The 8,974-nt window shown below is 42.5% G+C and overlaps 1 long non-coding RNA gene across 1 annotated transcript; it reads right to left on the reverse strand.

The window, feature by feature from the left end:
* Positions 1-5,537: 5,537 nt before the first annotated feature.
* Positions 5,538-6,519, reverse strand: LOC116718139 (uncharacterized). Its single transcript, XR_004338880.1, has 2 exons — positions 6,277-6,519; positions 5,538-5,852 (listed from the first exon to the last, which is right to left on the reverse strand). It is a non-coding gene; the product is annotated as an uncharacterized LOC116718139 (long non-coding RNA).
* Between the last annotated feature and the right edge of the window lie 2,455 nt (positions 6,520-8,974).

The raw sequence follows: 8,974 nt of genomic DNA on the forward strand, positions 1-8,974 counted from the left end.
TGGAGGACATGAAGGACATGGAGACATGAAGGACATGGAGGACATGAAGGACATGGAGGACATGAAGGACATGGAGACATTAAGGACATGGAGAACATGAAGGACATGGAGACATTAAGGACATGGAGACATTAAGGACATGGAGGACATGAAGGACATGAAGGACATGGAAACATTAAGGACATGGAGACATTAAGGACATGGAGGACATGAAGGACATGGAAACATTAAGGACATGGAGACATTAAGGACATGAAGGACATGGAAACATTAAGGACATGGAGACATTAAGGACATGGAGGACATGAAGGACATGGAGACATGGAGGACATGAAGGACATGGAGACATGGAGGACATGGAGACATTAAGGACATGGAGACATGGAGGACATGGAGACATTAAGGACATGGAGACATGAAGGACATGGAGACATTAAGGACATGGAGGACATGAAGGACATGAAGGACATGGAGACATGTGTCCCTTGGACAGCTGTTTGCTGCGTGTGCCGGGCTGCTGGTCCAAACCCATCAGATGGGAAGACAAGCTGCAGGTTCTGGTTCTGGTTCTGAGCTGCAGTTGGCTCCAGGGCACTTGGGCAGGGTTTGGCCCGGTTTTGTGAGAACCTGCGGCTCAGTTTGAAAGTTTCCCCTGACCTGAGGGGAAGCTCTTCCTCCTCCTCCTCTTCCTCAGGATGATGACAGAGGCTGAAACGCTGCGTTTGCAGCAGCACAGCCTGTACGGCAAGCCGCTTTCACATAAAATCAGGTTCATACGCTCTAGATGAATTCACAATGCATTTAGATGGAAACAACATTCTGACTTTAACAAAGGTTATTACAGATTTCTGCATTTACATTTTGAAGAATAATTCAAGACATTTTTCAATCTCATTTTGTTGAATCAAGATTTGCTAAGTGAACATCCCTAAATACAATTTAAGATGTCTCAAACTTAATGACCAGTCAAAATGACATTTTAAAGTATTTGAATTATTGACTTGTCCGCAGGCCCCCTGGGCTGCCACTGAGCTGTCCAAACTGTTGCCTGCAGGATTTTGGGTTTCCTGCACAAAATTGTCAGAAAAGGCCTCAATGTGGAAAAGTTCAGCAGTGTGGAAAATACGGAAAACACAAACATTTCTGAAGTTGAAGCCTGGAGAATTTCCTACTTATTATCTGCAAAGACAAACGGTTCACTGAAAAACAGTTGAGGAGCAGAACCTGAAACCGGCTGAAAATGGAGCATTTTAAAAAACTCCCATTGCTGAAAATGCTGCATAAATCTGAGATGTTTAGACAGAGGAAATATTCCAGATATCAGTGATGTGATTCCGACAGGTCACAATATTCATTCAAGATATCTGAAGTAGAAAAGCAGCCCAGATAAAAATGTTCCAGATGCCACTGATTTATTGGAGATGTTTTAAAATGAATCATGATGAATCTGTCGGTGTGGAACAGACCTGTTAGCCTGTTAGCATGTTAGCATGTTGGTCTGGAGCATCTGACTGTCATGTTTAGCTCGCCTTTACTTTCTAGAAGGTGCCAGTTGTTATAGAAGTTGTAAGGCTCTTTGCCCAGGGTGCTTCTGTGTGAGGGGCGGTGGATTGCACAGATTGTTTTTGTTGTCGCTTGTTTGTCACTTTAATGTTTCAGATCATCAAACAAAGAAAACCTGCTGCTGCACAGCAACCAGCTGCGCAGCTGTGAATACTTTTTCAGTTTGAACAGAATTTTCATTCCCAGTAGATTCCCAGTGATGCCGCTGGTCTGAGACTGGGAGCAGCTGCCAGCGCTCCTGAGTCAGGCAGGCATCTGTCCTGCGTTTCTAGCCGGGAGAAACGCTGAGAACCAGCAGTTCAGGGGCCTCATGTATCAAACACGGAGCCGTTTTCACACTAAAACTTGGCGTACGGAAATATTTAGAAAAATACCTGCTCACCTTTCCTTTAGAAATCCCAATATGTGGAAACAGAGCAGCTGCTGCTCCGCCGTCGCCTCCATAAAAACATCTTAATGTGAATTAGTATAAAAACCCGGAGGTCTGCCGCCGCGGGAAGCAGTTACCATGGCAACGGCCTTGTTTGTAGCAGAATAGTATTTATAATAGTTATTATATATTTTATTTAAAAGGTGCTTTCACTTCACAAAAATAACAATGAAAGATAAATTTCCAAATGAACCCTAAAGATCTCAGAGCAGCAGAGCGATCAGCCGGGATTTAAACGTTTCTTCTGAATCCAGGAATCATGAGCAGAAGATACATTTACAGGGTCCAGATGATTTCTGTCCATAAGGCGCATTCACAAAGCGGGCGGCTCCACTGGAGGACGGCTGCAGCTGGACCGGTACCGGTACCGGTACCTGCTTTAAGTTCTGCTCAGAGCTCCAGGATGATCAGTCTGGATGAATCTAAACGCTCAGAAACCAGCAGATCAATCTGATCTCTGATCAATGGCTCCATGTTCTCCATCAGAGCCAAAGCTCCTCAGGTAGCGGCTCACCTTGATGCAGCTACTGATATACCTGGGATTGTCTCCACACCTGATCACCTTCAATAATCAAACTGTTTGATCAGCCCTGGTTTCTCTCTAGTGAGAATAAATAGATGCATTCAGACGATGAGTTTCATCTTTATGAGACACAAACTGAGCAACATGATTATTTACATTGAGGTTTTCACATCCTTTATTTTCTTTATTTTGTGTTAGCTTATTGTCTGAGGATAAATGTGGTTCAGTTTCATCGTTTAAACACTAAAATATTAAAATCATGAAAAATCATCTGGTTTGTTGCTTCCTGGTCTAAATAACTGAATGTCATCAGATTTTAGTTATTTAGGTTTTTAGTTTATTGTCCACAGAAAAAGTTTCTGTTTCTGCTGCACATTTTCATGCCAGCGAAAACGTGTGAGTATATTTACATTTTCATGCCTTGTTCATTTTTCTACATGCCGACTTTTGCGTAAAATATGACACAGCACATTTTATGTGCGTACAACGCTTTAGACATGAGGCCCTGGTTCTGGTGCAGAACTTTGTCATCAGAACATGACGGCTGGATGGGAGGAGACTGCACTGTGTGTGTGTGTGTGTTTGTTTCTAATACCTTGTAGGGACCATTTTCCTGACATATACTACGTCGTGGGGACCCACTGCTCCTTGTGGAGCCTCCCTCAAGGGGAAACGCTGTTTTTGGGTCAGGGGTCAGATTTAGGACTAAGGTGTGAATTGAGTTTTGGTTGGTTAGGGTTATGTATGTAAAGGTTAGGGTTAGGATAAGGGTAAGGGCAACGGCCGCAAAGACAGCTGCGCAAACGTGTGTGTGTGTTATTGTTGCAGTTCCCGGTATTCTTTGCTTTCTCAGTTTTCCAAGGAAAGCTACCTGTGTTTCTGGTTCTGCTATGCTTGTGAGGACCGGCTGAGGTGGAGCTGCAGGCCCACATCCACTCATGACACCTAGTGGGAGGGGGAGCCGTGATGAGTTCACAACCCTTCCTGTGAACTCGTCTTTTCAGGAGAAGCTGATTGGCTGAGGCCCAAAAGCCTTCAACTATTGATAAACTATTGACCAGCTATTGATCAGCTATTGGTCAACTATTGATCAGCTATTGATAAACTATTGATCAGCTATTGGTCAACTATTGATCTACTATTGATCAACTATTGATCAGCTATTGGCCAACTATTGATCAACTATTGATCAGCTATTGGTCAGCAATTGATCAGCTACTGGTCAACTATTGATAAAATATTGATCAACTATTGATCAGCTATTGATCAACTATTAGTCAACTATTAGTCAACTATTGATCAGCTATTGGTCAGCTATTGATAAGCTATCGATCAACTATCGATCAGCTAATAATTAACTAGAATGATCAACAGGAAGAGGAGGCTAAACAGACAAAGAGTCAAAGGTCATGCTGCCAGCATCCTCAGCCAATGAGGACCACTGATGATGGTTCTCAGTAAGGAGACCGCCAGGCTCATACCCAGATGACCCTTCTGGTTGCCATGGAGACAATGTGTGATGACATCACAGCAAATGCTAGCAGAAGCTGCTTCAGGTTGTCTTCGTGTTTTGCCTGTATGAGGCCAACAGGCGGGAACGTCAGCAGGTTCCCGTTTCTACTGCAGCTCCGTCTGTTCCTTCTGCTTCCTAAAGACCTGATGCGTCAACACATTACAGTAGGAATGTCACCTAGAAAATTCCTGAAGAAATTTAACCGGGGCCTACCAAAGTGTTCCCATCGGTTTGGACCCAACGTTCTGATGCTAAAAATTTGCATCAATGCTAAGCTTAGCTCATAAATTACAAAGTAGCATGTGCGGAATCACATGAACTTGCACCATTCAGTATGTTAAAATTAATGCAAAAGCTAAAATTAGCCAAAATGCTAATGTTAGCGTGAATGCTGTCAGTAGCATGTGGGGCATCACTAGCATGTTGTCTGTAATTGACTTACTCCATTCAGTATACTAAACATGGCTAATAAATAAGAAAAATAGCTAATAACTTGTTTTAGGTAAAAGGCTAATACTAAGGTTAGCACTAATGCACTAGTGCATTAGTGCTAACCTTAGTATTAGCTGCCTTGCACAACCTGAGGGGCAATGAGAGGCAATAGATAATGCAGGCTAACATTATTGCACCGCCCATGGGTGCACTAACCTGAGGGGGATATTGAGGCTTTTATTTTGAAATTTTCAGTAAACATCATATTAAATGGTCACACTAATCCAATGTGTAACAGTGCTTCTATAAACCAGCAGTGTTGGGTAAGTTACTTTAAAAATGTAATCCGTTACAGTTACAAGTTACCTTGTTTAAAATGTAATTGTAGTGTAACTTTTTCGATTACTTTTAAAAAGTAATGTAACTAATTACTTTTGATTACTTTTTGATTACTTTGAGGTTTTAATGAGTATTGACCCATGGTCAACATTTAAGTTTTGAGAACTGAGTGGGAACCTTAAAAGAGCACTAAGCTGAGAGGGAATTGCTGACAGGCAATCACAGGAGGTCCACAAGAAGAGATGCCAGCACCAGGCATTAAAGATTTTCTCAGACTCCTCTCATCGGGCCATACTCTTTTCTGCTCCTCCCCCAGGCTCTACCATTTACGCAGTTTGCAGACTAACACAAGCAGGTTCAGAAACCACTTCTTTCCTACAGCGGTCATCTTATTGAACTCTTCCCAAAGACCAGTCTTTCCTTCCCCTCTATCCATACCTTCCTGTACCATCCCAACATTTGTACAGTGTTCCTCTTCAATTCACACCTGTATAGCCCTATCTACAGTGGCTCTGCACATACATGCATTTCCCTAGGGGTAATTTATTTATTCTGCTGCACATATCTATCAACCATCTTTCCTTACCCTAGCTGTGAATAACTGCATTTTATCTCTAAATACTGCATGCTGTACAATCTGCACACGTTGCACTTGATTAGATGCCAAACTGCATTTCATTACTTCATACATGTGCAATGACAATGAAGTGCTCTAGTTTAGTAATAAATAAGCAAAGTAAGACTTTTACATCACATTTTATTTTTCTTGATTTTTTCTTTGCACACCCTTGCTTGTAAAATTAAACACGGCACAATACAGTGCATCAAGAATTAAGATGGACGAAGGGTAGTCAAGTTAGTCACTGAACATTTAACAGTCAATGGAATGTTGACAAAAATAGAAGTGTTTGCAACATATCATTCAAAATCAAAACGGGAAAAACAATAGTTTTCCAAAATCACACAAGCAAAACAACTGTGGACACTGTGGATACTTCCCGAGTATCAGATGGACTAAACGTGCCTTTCAGAAGAACGCCTGGATGCTTCCTCTGAAAAGAGAGAGAGAACAAAAGATAGAAGAAAAATATACTATAATTAATAATTATATGTTCAAAGTAGCATTAATTGGGGCCTGCCCATAGCAATGCATAAGGAGAGTAGTGACTGACTTGCGAAGCAAGTTATAAAATTCCACAAGCTAATGACTACTATTTAGCTAAGCTTAGCATTGATGCTAATTTTTAGCATCAGAACGCTGGGTCCAAACCGACGGGCACACTTTGGCAGGGCCCAGTTACATTTCTTCAGGAATTTTCTAGTTTACTTTACGTTCATCATGAAAACCATAACACTAGCACATTGCATACAATGTCTCATGGGAAAGAATAGATCCCAACGTTTGTCATGCATCAACACCAAACAGTCAAATATTCGTAAAACAACACGCTTCGTCTATCAGTGAGTTGCACTTACCTCTAAATGTTTCCTCAGGTTTGACATAGATTGCTTCGACGTGGACAAGTTCTTGATAGCCGGCAAACACTTCTTGCACTGCACGGTTAAATTTGAGCCATTTTCACATATGTAAATGAAATGCTCCTTATATTTCCAGAGCTGGAAGGCTGTCATTTTTGATGCGCTGCTTGAGCTGAAATGGAACCGTCCGCTCGCTTGCTGTTCCTCCAGGAGGCTCCGCCAGCACAGGACGGACCATCAGAGGCATTGCGGCTGGCAAACATGATAGAGACAAGGAGCCGTAGCGGGAAACGGCGATAGAGGGCGCAAAGCAATAAAAATATCATTACATATTTCGCAAAGGTTTTTGTTCATATTTTTTTAAAAATGTAACTAAATTTGTAATTCTTAATATTTTCGGAAGTAACTGTAACTGAATTACATATTTTCTCATTGTAACTGTAACGAATTACAGTTACTCTTTTTTTGTAATTAAATTACGTAACGTCGTTACATGTAATCCGTTACTACCCAACACTGTAAACCAGTCACATAAAGCCAAAAAGAGCAATTACATGATGTAAGAATTGTCAAGACTTTTATTTTGAAAATTTCAATAAGCTTCATTTCAAAGGGCCAAATTAATCCCATGTGTAACAGTGATTGGATTAAATCAGTTCTATAATGCCCAAAACACAAGTAGTTCTGACCTTCAGCTCAGTCCTCCTCTGTAGTTACTGACAGTTCCGCCATGTTGTAGTTCTGACCTTCAGTGTTTGTAGTTCTAAAGAGCAGCTTTGCTCTCTGCCAGCTGTCATGTCAGGGAGAGACAGAATTCTACCTGTTTGAAGCAGTCACTTTTTCTGAAAAAAGCAGTCCAAGCAACTCCTTCCCATTCAGGAACTGTAAGGCCGATCCAAAAACCGTTTGAAGCGTATGAGAGGGCTATTTATCGTCTCCGATAGTCCCACGATTCATATCTCTATCTCACTCACAGTATTAACAGCGATGAGAGAAAGATGGTGTGCGTGGAGCTCAGACATTTTTCAGAAATATATGGAAATACATGGGTGAGAGCCTGAGTGAGAGTGAGCAAATCCTGTCGCATGACTTTGCTCTGAAGCACCGTGACAGAAAACCGTAAGGCCTAGATAAATTTCGAAAACATTTTACCGGAGCAGGCATGCGTATCAATGTCAGGACCGAGTTTTATATCAATCGTGCGATATTTGTGGGCGTAAGAGCGAGTTAAAAAATGATTTGGGGTCAAAATGGCACTCCGTCTCACTCTAGCGGAGCGGCAGTTACACTCTAATTTTACGAAAAATTAAAAACTTTGGGTTGCCTTAGAGACAAACCGTAATTGGTATCGACGGTCCGTCTTCACTTTAGAAGAGATCACGGACGTATCTACAAAATGAAATTTGAATGGCATTTCTATGTGAATTCATGACGACACAGAAATTCTTCAAAAATAGGGTATTTTGAGGGTTTTTTTCCTCGCTCCATTGACTTGAATGGGATTTTGTGGCTTCGTTATTCGTGAATTACGTCGCCATGGTAACTCCGAATCCCACTAAAAGTAATAGCTCCCTTCTTGGCATCTAACCGCACCTTTTGATACCACTTTTGTGGGGGTGATGGAAGAAAAAGAAATAAATAAAGAGACATTCTATTAGGTGTAGAACAATAGGAGCTGCAGTGCTATCGGCAGGCCCCAATAAATGCGCCTCAGTTCTGGCCAGCAGCATTAATTTCCATCAGAGAATTGGTTGCTGTTACTCTAACATCCAATCACAGTGAAAGAAGACTGACCCAGATATTCACTTTCACAGACGAACTGAAGGATTTGGGAAGAGATAACTTCGTGATCCGTGGTGTTTTTCTGTTTGAGACTGGATGACTGGAGGAACGCTCCACTAAAACGATACAAGCAGCAGCAGATGAACGTAAAGCGCTCCTCCTGGCTCGGTTCTGGTCCAAACAGGCAGATCTTTGTGCAATCAGAACCGATTCCGCCCCCTGGGACATTTCCACTGGAGCCAGACCCGGCCGCGCTGCCAGCAGCTGTAAATCTCTCAGATCCAGCAGTCGGAGGATTTCTGCCATATTCCAGCATCCAGCAGGAAGAATGTAATAAAGAGAGAGCGTGTGGCGGCACAACCGGCTCCGTGTTGCTGTTGGCTGCAGAGACAGAGATGAGTTCAGGTGCCTCACGCAGCGCCCCGTTAGCTCCAACGTTTATCTCTCATGTCAGACCAAACTCTGGGTTTAGGACAGCTGGCTGCATCTTCAGTGTTCCTCAGCGGAGCGGGTCACATGATCAGAGTTAGCCTGGGTTAGCACCTCGCTATACGCCACTGGTTCTCATGCGTCTCCTTCAGCAGCTGGACAAATAAAGTCACTAAAACTGATGGGAGAGGAGGAGGAAGGCCAAAGCATCTCCTCCATCCATCTTATCCCAGACTCCAGCGTCAAATTGATCCCAACGTGTTCTCTCCTGCTCAGGCGTTCATTGGTACCTGGAAGCTAATCTCTGTTCATGTCCATCTTGTAGAAACAGCACTACGTTCTCCAGAAGGTTCTGTCTTATGAAGGAGCTCATTTCTTCACGCTAACTGGGACCATGAACATATGGGGTGAAGGAAAACGCGTTCATAGCAGCGTGTCAGATTACAGGGAGATTTTTGATGGATGTTGTCTTCAGAAAGCCAGG

This window comes from Xiphophorus hellerii, chromosome 4 (assembly GCF_003331165.1).
Source record: "Xiphophorus hellerii strain 12219 chromosome 4, Xiphophorus_hellerii-4.1, whole genome shotgun sequence".
Lineage (NCBI taxonomy): Eukaryota > Metazoa > Chordata > Actinopteri > Cyprinodontiformes > Poeciliidae > Xiphophorus > Xiphophorus hellerii.